This window comes from Carcharodon carcharias, chromosome 13 (genome assembly GCF_017639515.1).
Source record: "Carcharodon carcharias isolate sCarCar2 chromosome 13, sCarCar2.pri, whole genome shotgun sequence".
Lineage (NCBI taxonomy): Eukaryota > Metazoa > Chordata > Chondrichthyes > Lamniformes > Lamnidae > Carcharodon > Carcharodon carcharias.
Window position 1 is genome coordinate 132,870,916 of NC_054479.1, and position 12,630 is coordinate 132,883,545.

At 41.2% G+C, this 12,630-nt stretch overlaps 1 protein-coding gene across 1 annotated transcript in view; it reads left to right on the top strand.

Moving 5' to 3' along the window:
* The window catches only part of LOC121285838, a 503,016-nt gene that overhangs the window by 41,213 nt on the left and 449,173 nt on the right, over positions 1-12,630 (top strand). Inside the window, exons 3-4 of the transcript XR_005944807.1 lie at positions 6,954-7,009; positions 9,583-9,734. The gene's annotated coding sequence lies outside the window, so the exon portion shown is untranslated. Of the gene's footprint in view, positions 1-6,953; positions 7,010-9,582 lie in introns of the transcript that reaches the window.

The following is a 12,630-nucleotide window of genomic DNA, read 5'->3' on the forward strand; positions in this document are numbered from 1 at the left end:
CACTAACCAGTTCATTGCTCTCTTCTGTTGCTGGCTGGCCCAGCTTATTGTTCCTTTTGTTCCAGACTTTGCTCTGGACTCAAGCGTTTTCCCTCTTTTCCTCTCCACTGTCTGCGGGAGCACTGGGACAGAATTTTTCTAAATACGGTGGTCAGTACAGCTACAGTTATGTGGCATCATTGACTGAAGCAGTTATAGTGCTTCTGCCTTGCCAGTACCTTTTTGATACCTTCGTATAGTCAACTTCAATTGATTCAAAATGGTTACTGGTTTTAATTTATGTCGAGATTATCCAGTAATATGAACAAAGCAACTTGTAGGTTAGAGGCAGACTGGATTTAATTGAAGGGTGAGCTGCTTTTTTTAAGGCAGAAGGTATGTGTTTTTCCATCCAATATACGCTTCAAAACTTTCCTTGTGGCTGTTACAACTTAGGTGCTGTTGTGTTGTCAGCTGAGGGAGTCTGTCCTCAGATGCACACATAACAAAGCTTAAGTACAAGGGAGCAGTTGTATAATTTTACAATGGGGTCTATGGCAAAATGGCTTTTGAGAACAAGATAATCCAGCAGCTGCTAACAGGTTTTCATTTATGCCATAATCTCAAGGATAAAGGTTGGGAGTGTGTTGAAGTAACAAGAATGATAAATAGCCTGGGTTTTAAAAATAACAGCAGCCAGGAAAACCTTACGTGGAACAGCAGATTTGAAGCATGAGTTTGGCATTAAATGGAGGGTTTTTAAAAAATAAATCTGTGCCTGCGTCATTTAGAAACATGGACAAGCACAGCTGCCAGAAGCTGACATGTTTGATATCAAAGACTTATCAAGGTTACATAGTAGACACATTTAAAGTGATGGGCCATTCAGCCCAGTCAGTCCATGCTGTTTAACCCCCCACCTGAGCCTTCCCATCCTTCCTCATCTAAACCCATCAGCATTAACCCTTTGTTTCCTTCTCCCTCATAATGCATATCTAGCCTCCCCTTAAATGCATTAATACTATTTGCTTCAGTACTCCCTGTGGTGGTGAGTTCCACATTCTCATCCTTCTAATGGTAAAAACGTTTCTTCTATTTGATTTCTTGGTAACTAACATATTGATGGCCTCCCATTTTGTTCTTCCCCACAACTGTACTCTCTACTCTGTTCCTCTCTTACACTAGCAAAACTTTTCATTAGGTTAAAAGTTGCTAGTGGGTTACCTCCGCAGTCTTCTCTTCAAGAGACCCAGCCTGTTGTCGTTTTGCTGATAGGCATAACCTCGCATTTCTCGTATCATCTTTGCAAACCCTGATTGGACCTTCTCCAGCATCTCTCCATCTTTGTGTATAATGTGGTGACTTGAAACTCTCCACAGAACTCCAGGTGTGGCCTTGTTTCAATACGAGTTTAGCATAAATTTTCTACTTTGCAATCCTATTCCTCTAGAAATTAACCCTCGTGCTTGGTTTGCTTTTTTTGACCTTATTAACTTGTGCTCCTATTTTTAGTGGTTTGTGTATTTGTATTCCCCTGTCCTTTTGCTTCACTGCCCCATTTTAGATTCTTATTTTCCAAGTACTAGTAATGTGTGACCTCTTTATTTTTCTTACCTTAAATTTCAACATAGTTAAGAAAATTATTTGCCAATTACATGCCCATTCTGCAAATTTATCAATGGCATCTTGTAATTTTTTTTGTGCTTGGTATTAACTACCCTTCTCAATTTGGTGTTATTGACAAATGGAGTGTTTTTAATTCCAAAGGCTAATTGATTAATATAAATGGTGATCACTTGTAAAAGAGATAAGGATTTGTATTTGTGAATAACAGTACTGTTATTGTAAAGACCAACATTTTGTGCACTTCATGCTGATTTACAATATTTTGCTTAGCTTGGGATCTGTCACCAGGTTAGCCTCATTACAGAGAGTGTGTAGATATACATCTGTAAGCTTATATACCAGAGAGACATAAGAGAGCAGGTCCAAGTCTTGGTGGTGTTATGATCCCAGTTGTTAATACTGGACAAGTCAGATCCCAGAGTGAAACCTGGCTTGATGGGACCAAACTTTTTTAGAAACCGTGGAAGAAAGCTACTGAACAAATTCACAGGAGTCTGCTAATGAAGTTTAAACATGAAAAATGAACTATATTACACCAAACAAAAAGGTTGGAAAGATTCCAACATAAACACAAAAAGATAATTCAAATTCCCACTGTTCCTTTACCACAGTAATATGTAATATTTTATGTTTCTATCAAGAAAGAAATTGATAAGTTTTTAGATATTATGGGCATTAAGGGGTATGAAGAGAAAGCAGGAATATGGTGTTCCGATAGAGGATCAGCCATGATCATACTGAATGGCAGTGCAGGCTCGAAGGGCCAAATGGCCTACTCCTGCCCCTAGTTTCTGTATCTTTACAGACACACAAACCAGTGAAGAGCTACCACTAGGTTGACACAAAAGTGTCTCCCTTGGGGCTGACACAGGTGCAAACAGGTTTTCTCCTGGAGGATTCCTGAGCGTTCACTTGATGCTTTTCACCCAACTTGAATCTGCCTCCGAGCCACCCAAAAACAGCACTCTAAACTTGCTCAACACAAAAACAAAAACAGAATTACCTGGAAAAACTCAGCAGGTCTGGCAGCATCAGTGGAGAAGAAAAGAGTTGACGTTTCGAGTCCTCATGACCCTTCGACAGAACTTGAGGAAGGGTCATGAGGACTCGAAACGTCAACTCTTTTCTTCTCCGCCGATGCTGCCAGACCTGCTGAGTTTTTCCAGGTAATTCTGTTTTTGTTTTTGTTTTGGATTTCCAGCATCCGCAGTTTTTTTGTTTTTAACTCTAAACTTGCTGTTTGTTCAACTGCAGAGCAAACAAATGAGCTCCCTAAACTCCCCTTCCAATAGCACCTCTGCCAAACTGATCACTTTACTGAGTTATAAAACTGACTATTTGCTTGATTACTGTCCTCAATAGTGGAGAGAGCTGCCTTGAAATGCACAACTAAAATTCAGTAGTACTCTAGAAGTGACCTGTAGATTCCTGCCGTGGTGGAATTTGAACCCAGGCCCCCAGAGCATTACCCTGAGTCCCTGGATTACTAGTCCAGTGACAGTACACTACGCCACTGCGCCCCACCCCAAATACGAGAGGTATGCAAGGGACTATCCAGAATCTGTCACTTTCACAAGGAACACACCTTCATCAGTTGTATGCAGGACTTGAGTCTGATGTTTTTTTTACTCTCCACTCCTGAAGATGCTGGTGTACAGTTCACTTTTCTTCATGTGAAGGGTAGACATTGCATTGGCTATTGACTCATGAACAGGATTCCTCTTAATCCAGTGTTGTCCTTATCACTCACCTGAGGTCACATGCCAGCAGTTAACCAACAAAGTTATTGGATAGCAATTGGAAAGACACACCTCCTCACATATATATCCCGCCTCCTTTCTTTTGCCTCATCTGCGGCCAACTTCCATCAGGAGAAAAGTCCATGGACCACCTCGAGAGTGCCACTGAATTTTCTGCTGAACTTTGGTGATGCATTTCAAGACTGGAATTAATTGCCAGGACCGGAACTTATACAGTGCTTTGCATTACACTAAACACATTCCCTGTCCACATAGTTACCACCGAATGTAATTGTAAAACAATAAATTAAATGTTCACAAAAGTAAAGCTCTGCAGAAAAAAAAATACTATAAACCAAGGCTTGAACCTCTCTTTGCTAAGGTACTGGGACTGAGATCAATGTTCAAGCCTCTCTTACTCCATGTTTACAGGAAGTGAACATGAAATATAAGCATTTCACATTTTTCAGACTCCGTCCATTCCTTGTGTCTCTCTTCTCTATCCAGCTGCAGGCGTTGTGCTATTAATTGAAGTCTGAGGATAATTGCCCCACTCCAGAGACGGGGAGCAATAGTAGCACTGGCATGAGTGGCCCCTAGGGACAGTTGCTTGATGTGCTCCTTGTTGGAGAATGCCCGGTCTCTCTCAGTCCCCCTGCTGAGAAAGAATGCAGCCAAGCTCTAGAACTCAGTGACATGGGTCAGCAGACCAGGTGGCACCATTCTATGCCAGATACTGACTCTTAGTTCAAAGACAGTGTAATGTTCGCTCCAGAATAAGGAAAATTTTTTGTCGTTGCTGTAGCTGTTTTGAGCTGTGTGCCAAGGTGACCTTGGAGGCAGGTGTGGGCTCATGTTTAGTCAGCCTAGTAAAGACTGAGTACTTAGTGTAAACATGGAGGCTTGAACATTGATCCCAGGATTGTTTCGTGTACTGCTTAAGCAAAGAGAGGTTCAAGCCTTCATTTATATTGTCATTTTATTTTCTGCAGAACTTCACTTGCATGAGCCTTTCATTTATTGTTTTACAATTTTATTCTATGGTAACTACGGGCAGGGAGTGCGTTTGTGGAATGCAAAGCGTTGTCTAAGTTCTGGTCCTGGCAATTAATTGCAGTCTTGGTCCCATGTTTATTTAGTGGGTTCTGCCTGTATTAACAAGTGGATTTGCTGATTGGGATTGGTGCCTTTGAGCTCCTGTCGACTGGAACCATTGTTCTCGAAGGGTGAAGTTAAAAGGGCTGAAGGGCACATTTTGTGAACTGATTCCAGCTTGAGGTCTGCTGCACCTTTTTTTTTGCATCCCTCTCGCTGATCAGGCTGCTGGTGTCAAGTGTGAGCTAGTGTGCGCACAGTTTAAAAAACATGGATTTGAATTACATGGAGTGTACAACACAGCAACAGGCAATTAAGCTCAACCGGTCTTGCACAGCTACACCTTTGGCAGTCTCTTGGGATTAAGGAGGACTTGGTTCCTCTTCGGTTCAGTGGATTTATTAGCTATCTCCTGAAACCATTATGTGATCTGCAGACTCTGCCACACGCAGAGCAGATGGTATAAACCCCAGCCCCAGTGGGAGATACTAATATCCTCCCATAGATCTGCACTTTTTTCATTGCACTGCACTTCAAGTATTTTAACTTTGCATTTAGAATCAAGCTCAGTGCATTAAAGCAATCTTGTATTCTGCAATTGTCACCTATTTGTATGTTTATGTTGAACCAGGGGCACTGGTTATTAAATGGCAAAAGAATAATTTCACAAATGGAGCATCTTTTTGCATTCCAGCTATAGCTTTAGTGTTAATGTGGGGTAGGGCTGCCTCAGTCACATTGTCCTTATACTAATGAAGTGGCTTTGTGGCATCTTACGTGTATTGAAACTGGGCTATTTGCGAATCAGTGCAACTCCTCTGATCCAGTAGGTGTCCTCGTAAACCCAGCCCTCTGCTTTCACACAGCATTGTCACCTTACCGATGTTTCTGGAAAGAGATTCTGTCAATGTGCAGTAGATGGAGCAGTAGAGCTTGTTAAATTCTGTACATGAGATATGAGTCCGTGTTATTCTTTCCAATATGATCTGTTATTAAAATACCGAAATAGAATTATTTGCGTTTCATTGCTTTGGAATTCTTTTATTTTAAAAAAAATTGCATTTTCCAGAACTTTTGTTTTTGAAAATGAACTTAGTGAAAATGCTAAATTTTCTTGGCTTCAGCCTTTTCTTTGCATGTTATAAAAATTTCAACCACTTTACAGTTGTTAATACTTAAGTATCCTCTGCCCCAGTACCCCTCCACCGCCCAACCACCCCCCCCCCCCCCCCCCCCCCCCCCCACCAAATCTGAATGATGGCAAGAAAGTAAATGTGAGCATTTATCTCTTGCCAGCCTTGTTCTTGTGGCTGAGGCCAAATTCTTTGTAAATCAGGTTTGGCCAGCGAAGGAAAGGTGGACAGATCATAGCGGCTTCTGGGTGCTGTACTGCAAAGTGGTGGAAAGAGGAGTAATCATTCTATCTTGGAAGGAGCCGTGTCCTGCAGAAGTCTCCTCCAGAGACCTGGCACTTGGATGGACAGTTTCAAATTCAATCCTAATGTTATCATAAAGGTAGCATTTGTCAAACACCACAGGTAGCCATCAGCATACTGTTGTGTGTTGAAGAGTTTGCTGTCCATTGTTTGGGTCAGGTACTTGTCTCACACACGGATTCTCAAAGACTGCTTGTTTTTTTAACGTTTCAAGGGTATAAAAGAGAGATTTCTCATGCAGCAGTTAATTTGGGTTTAGTTCAAGACAAGACGTAGTTACATAGGTGTAAGATGTAAAGAGGGAAGATCGGTCATGCACTGGTTCAGTTGCTCTCTTTTTTTGACTTCCAGCAGTTCAATGTTTCTGCTCACTTCTGGGAAGGGCCATCTCCGAACAAGCCTGTTCGGCAATTTAGTTAGAGAAATTGATCATGGTCAACTGATTTCAATGGCTTTCTCAAGTGTGCACATCGGGGATATTCTACATTGCAATATAGGGACACTAAGTGGACCTATTTACCATTAATGTACTATCAGGCATGATATTATGCCCAAGGGCTCACTTCAATTTACAAGAGGTGAGAGTTTGCTGACTTGGGGCCCAGGAACAGTTATCAAGTGAGAATTTAACTTCTAACACGCATCTTCTAAAATGTAGTGTCAGGTGTCTAAAGGAAAACAGTGCACTTTGTTGCAGGATATGTTTATTGGTGTATATGTAGCAAATCATCAAATTACAAGAATCTCCTTAATGTCCTGCTCCCCGAGGGTTCGGGATCATGTTCAGCTTTATTGTAGTTCCGTCCTCTCCAGATTGCGAAGGAATACTGAGCTGCAAATCGGAAAAATCAAATTTTTAAACACAATTCCCACCCCCCCCCAGCACGGAGTAATCTTTTTGAATTGCAACGTGAAATGAAGCTCCTGAAAGTTGTGTGTTTTCGCGGGTTCACATTCTCGAGTGTCTCGATGCCCTTGACAGTGCCGGGACATTCCCCCTTCGAGCCTAGTTGCTCGTTCTTGGACAAAGCAGCCCTTTCTTTTCCTTTGTACAAATATATTTCCTTTCCTTTTTTAGGTCCCAGTGCGACTTCACAGGATGCAAGCTGGAGAACCTTCACAAGTGTTATTGAGGTGGGTGCAATTCTTGCCATGGCTCAGAATTAGGGAATAAGCAAGTTACCGCTTAAGAGTGCAAACCCAGACTTCTTCCTACAACTTGAGACTTGTGTGTGCTTCCGTACAGATGGGTACGATGTATAAATTTGAATTTGGACATGGGAAGTTGCAAACAGTGGCGTTTGAATTTCTGCACGGTGGCGCTGTTTTTCTTCCAGTAGCTGAGACTGTTGTGGAGGTTTGACAAACCGTGCGATGACTGACTGATAATTGCAGGAGATCCGCCCCCACATGTAGGAAAAGGTAGAAAACCACTCAAGTACTCCATGGAACATGAGACCTAAAGAGAAAGCTAGTTATTACTGAATGGAATGATATTGGAGTGGAGCTGTATCCTGAAGTGGTTGAGTGAGCGGACTGGTATTATGGTGGTTAAAAAAGGAAAATTGAATCTTCAGACTGTAGTTTTTTTATCTGAACTCTTAAATACATGACATTCAGAAACTTGAAGTCAGGCCGCAGCTTAATATGTTGGCCTCACCTGGGAAAAGAAACAGGGCGCGCGGAATGTGTTACATTCGGCGGTCGCCTAGCTAACAGCGACCATGACGGGATTCAGTTGACAGTAAATGTGGAAAGAAAATGTTCAAGGTGAAATGCTGATAGGGGCGAGCTGGCTTCAGTGATTTTTAAGAAGGGCCCTAGCACAGGTAAAGCAGTAACAGTGCAATGGAAGGCATTCGGGGAAGAGAGTTCAGATGCAAACTAAGCATGTCTTTTTGACAATGAAAGGTATGGCATCCAAAGCTGATGCATTCTGGCTAACTGAAGAAACAAAATTTTAAACGGAGAAGGGAGGCTTATGACAGGCACAAAATCTCTGTCATAACTCAGAAGGTTATGGAAAGTACAGCAGGGAATTGAAAAGTTAATATGGGAGGTAAAGAAAGGCTACAGGCAACATTAAGCTGAACCCTTAAGCATATTATAAATATATACAGTATAAGCAGTTTGCAAGGGGAGAAAAATTAGATCTCTAAGAAGCCAGAGGGAAATCTTCCATGTAGAGGCAGAGGTCATGGCAAAAGTATTGAGTAAGTACATTGCTTCTGTCTTCACAAAGGAAGCAGATGATGTGAAGGTTACACTGTGAGGAGCAGAAGTAATGGATGGAATAGTAATAGATAGAGAAGACCGACTTAAAAGATTAGCATCACTGAAAGTTGGTAAGTCGCCTGATCCAGATGGCGTGTCTCCTTGGTTGCTAAACAATGCAAAGGTAGAAATAGCAGGGATATTGGTTGCAAGCCTTCAATCCTCATTGGATATAGGAGTTGTGCAGGAGTACTGAAAGGTTTCCACCACTATTTAAAAAAAAAAATATGGAAAGATAAACCAGGAAATGATGGGCCAGTCAGCCTAACGCCACTAGTAAGAACAGAAAATGCTGGCAATACTGAGCAGGTCTGCCAGTAACTGTGGAGAGAAACTGAGTTAGCATTTCGGGTCGGCGCCCTTTCCTCGGAATTGGAGAAAATTAAAGATATAGCAGGTTTCAAGTAAGTAGAGAGCCAGTGACATTGACCAGGAATTTGACCCAGTGACAGTGAAGGAACAGCAATATAGTTCCAAGTCAGGATGGCATGTGGCTTGGAGGGGAACTTACAGGTGGTGGTGTTTCTGCTGCCCTTGTACTTCCAGGTGGTAGAGGTCATGGATTTGGAATCTGCTTTTGAAGGAGCTTTGGTGAGTTGCTGCACTGCATCTTGTAGATGAATGCACCAGTGGTGGAGGCAGTGAATGTTTAAGGTGGTGGACAGAATGCAGATCAAGCAGGCTGATTTTGTCCTTGATGGTGTCGAGTTTCTTGAACTTAATGGTTTTTAAAAAAGAGCAGTGATTGGAATTTAGGTTGCTGCTGTGGATAAGCAGAGAGATTTGGGGTGTAGATCCCAGTTAATAAGACCAAAAAAAACTAATGTAGTTCCAAGTTTTACTACAAGAGATAAAGAATTCAGAAAATAACATTTTGGGTCATAGCCTGTGAGTAATAAGACCTTATATGTGATTGGTTAGCTCAGTTGGCTAAATGCCTCGAGTGCGATGCAGAATGATGCCAACGGCACAGATTCAATCCCCCTATAGGCTATGGTAGCCCATGGAGTTCTGCCTCGTTACTTTGTCCCACATTTGATCGAGTGGTGCACTCCAAGCTAGATAATCACTTCTCTCCTTCAACAGAGAGAGAAGCCTGTGGTCCCTTGTGATGAAAGTGTAATAATTTTTATAATATTTTTCTGGTTTATTGTGAAGTAGGTTTATGGGTGTGATTATAGTTTGGTCTGTCTGTGTGATTTAATTACATTTAGAGTCAAGTAGATTGCAAGCTTGAAATCATCAAAAATTAGGCGTAGGAATGTTCTTGCCATGCTAATGAGTAAACATGGATTCTGGCTTAGCATTGTAAGGATGAAGGGAATTTGCATTTTTAGATAAATGAGGGGATTTTTGGATTTCAAAGGGATGTTAGTCTGTTTACAACTAGCCAGATAAACAAGGCTAAGGGGTGTTTTATTTTTTTCCCAAAGGTTACTGATAATATTGGCAACATGGAAGTTTATATAGTATGAGGAAGATACAGTTTCAAAGGCATATGGAACAATAGAATTTATGTGTTAAAAAGAGAGAAACACATATGAAGGAGAATGAAAGGCTATGTGGAGAAGGCCATGTAAGATCTAACAGGCGTCTGTGAAACAGTCTTCAAGAAGCCTCCAGCCATTTGTGCATAAGTCTGCTATGTAAAGCAACTGAAGCTGGAGAAAAACCATTTGGAATTCCACTGTCAAGTGGGTACTATGTTAAGTTGCTTGGTTTGTTTTGAATCTAAAATCTATTTTGGACTGTTGCCTTGAAGGGGATGTGTAACTGAGAGTCAGGTCAGTTAGGAATTTTAGGACTTGCTATAGAAGTATGTAACTAGTCATATGCATGTGCTTGAAATCTTTTATTTTGTCAGACATTTTAATTTATTTCTTTAAAATCTCTAAAGGTCTTGGTGGATCATTACTTCTGAATTGCATCTTCTCGCAATAAATACAAATTGCAAAACCGTTACGATAGTGCAACCAAGTTTCTCTTGTGCATTAGGACCACCTGGCGCACCTCATCTGCAACGACATAATAACACCCTCATGGACTATGGCTAAATACATGACGTTCATGGGAAGGGCAGGTAACTTTGGACCTAGGGTTCTCAGCCACTGGGATTTTCCTTGCCTTGTGTTTGAGTCTGTTGTAAGACAAATGGGAACAGTCAGCAGTTCCATTATCATTGCATCACGTATGACCGGTATAGCAGAAGGCAAACGAAATGAACAGTGGTCTTTTCTCACCTAGCGGTTCCCAAGGTTAAAAACTCTGAAGTAATGATGAGACTTTAAGACTCACCAGGTTGAGGCACCCTCTTTTTCTTACCTACAGCGGCAGCTCCCACCTCTGATGGTGAAGCTGTTGATCTGCCTGTGTTGGATGGCTTCCTATTGGCCCTCCAGGCTCCTTAACGGGATGGGGCGTCCAGAGGTAGTCACGTAATTGGCTGCCACCTCAAATTGCATGGGTTCCTGACCAACATTTCCTCCAAACTGTGGGATCGGGACCCTCGAACAAAAATCCAGCCCCATGTTGTGCAAAACATCATATTAACCACCCCCACCTTCAGGAAAGCTGTGCATATTAATTTTAATGTTGTTGATTTCATTGTTTAAAACTGTCCAGTTGCTTATTAAGATTGTGGTCCATTATCATTGATTCAGTAAATTCAACAATTGTGATTTAATTTACATCTGATCAGAGTTGAAGGATCTAAGTGGAAGCAGAATTGACTTTAAACCTTGTAATGAGGTTTGGTATATATTTGCCCTTGGAGAAAACACTCCCCACCACTCACCCTCTTGTTCTTATTCACTTGTCATTAAAATATTTTTTCTTCCTCGACCTTATTTAAACTGTCCTGAATTTTGCTCCCCTCTAACAGATCACCTCCTAATATTTCCAATGAAATGGGCCCTATTTCTAGTTTATCCTCAGAACTAAAGCTTCTCATTCCTAATAAAATCTTGGTAAATTCCTATTATACTGTCTGCAATACTTTGGCAATCCTCCTAAAATACCCAGAATTGGATGCAGCAGGCAACTGTAATTGAACCCTCTTGATTTATAATAGCTTTGCCATGGCTTTGTGTATGTCAAACCTGGAATGCCATGTAGCCATGTGATTTTTTTTTTTGTTTGAACACTGCTTGTTCTCCAACTTCTAAAGATTAATGTATTTGAGTAAGTTCACGTGTCATCTACTTCATTTCAAGTCTAAACATTCAGTATATATTTTCCTTAATTGTATCTGTGTTGTGTTCCAGGAAGCCAGTTGGTGAAGGATAGAACTGGAGCTAATCTTTACACACTTTTATATTTATTTACAGAGCTACACATTAAAAGCATATGCTTCCTAACTGAGCAAACACAATGTTTGTCTGTCTTATTTATAAGAGGTTCAAGTGAAGCCCAGTGAATGTCCACCACCTGCATACAATTAAACACAATTAAGACATTTTTGAATTACATTGAAAACAAATTTAAGATTATCTGTTGGGCTCGCAGAATGGCTCACTTATATATGCGAGAAGCCTTATATATATTCACACACACAGCCCTGTGCTTTGTGGGGGCATGCTCCTTCTGTCTGCAATGTGCCTTTTTTTCAACTAAAGCTTGGGGGACAGCCATTCCCTGATTCATTCCCCATGGTAATACTTTGACCAATCAGAGTTGACCTGCCTGGTTTGAATTTGAGCAAAAGCTTGGTAGTTAACTGTTCCCCAATGTACTCTCCATGGCAATGCCTCTACCAATCAGATTCCACTTCCCTAATGCACTCTCCGTGGCAATGCCTCTACCAATCAGATTCCACTTCCCTAATGCACTCTCCGTGGCAATGCCTCTACCAATCAGATTCCACTTGCCAGCCAATCAGAATTCTTTTCTCATGCAACATAAATTGCTGTTCCCTTTTAACTGTTGCTAATCTTGTGATCTGTTCTGATGAGTGCAAGGTGAAAAGCTTAGTCATCATGTGTCTCTTTTTCAGCAAAGTCCTTTTTATAATACTGTTTTTGTCATCTGAAAATATTGATGGTGTTTCTGTATCCATGTCCAGATATTTTTTTTAAAAAATCACTGATCCTATCTCTAACCTTCAGAAGACACCACTATTCATGTCCCTTCAGTTTGACTTAAACCCTGTTGTTTTCTATTCTTCAGGATACTTTCTATTCATGGTGCCACGTTCCTTGTGACACTGCGCACATTAACATCATCAGCAAGCCTCCTATGTGACATTTTATCAAATGTCTTTTGAAAATCAGCATGCACAATGGTCATTGCCTTTCATTGATCCATGGTTCATCAAAGAATTGTTAAATGTGTCAGGCAAGCCTTGCCTTGGACAAAGCATTAACGAGGTTTCTCTAAGTGGGTCGTGATGTTTATCCATAAAAGCAAAAGCTTCACCAGGGTTGGATGTATTGGAGTTCATTGTCAACATGTTGTGAATTAAATCGGGTGCTCTTTGTTGGAGT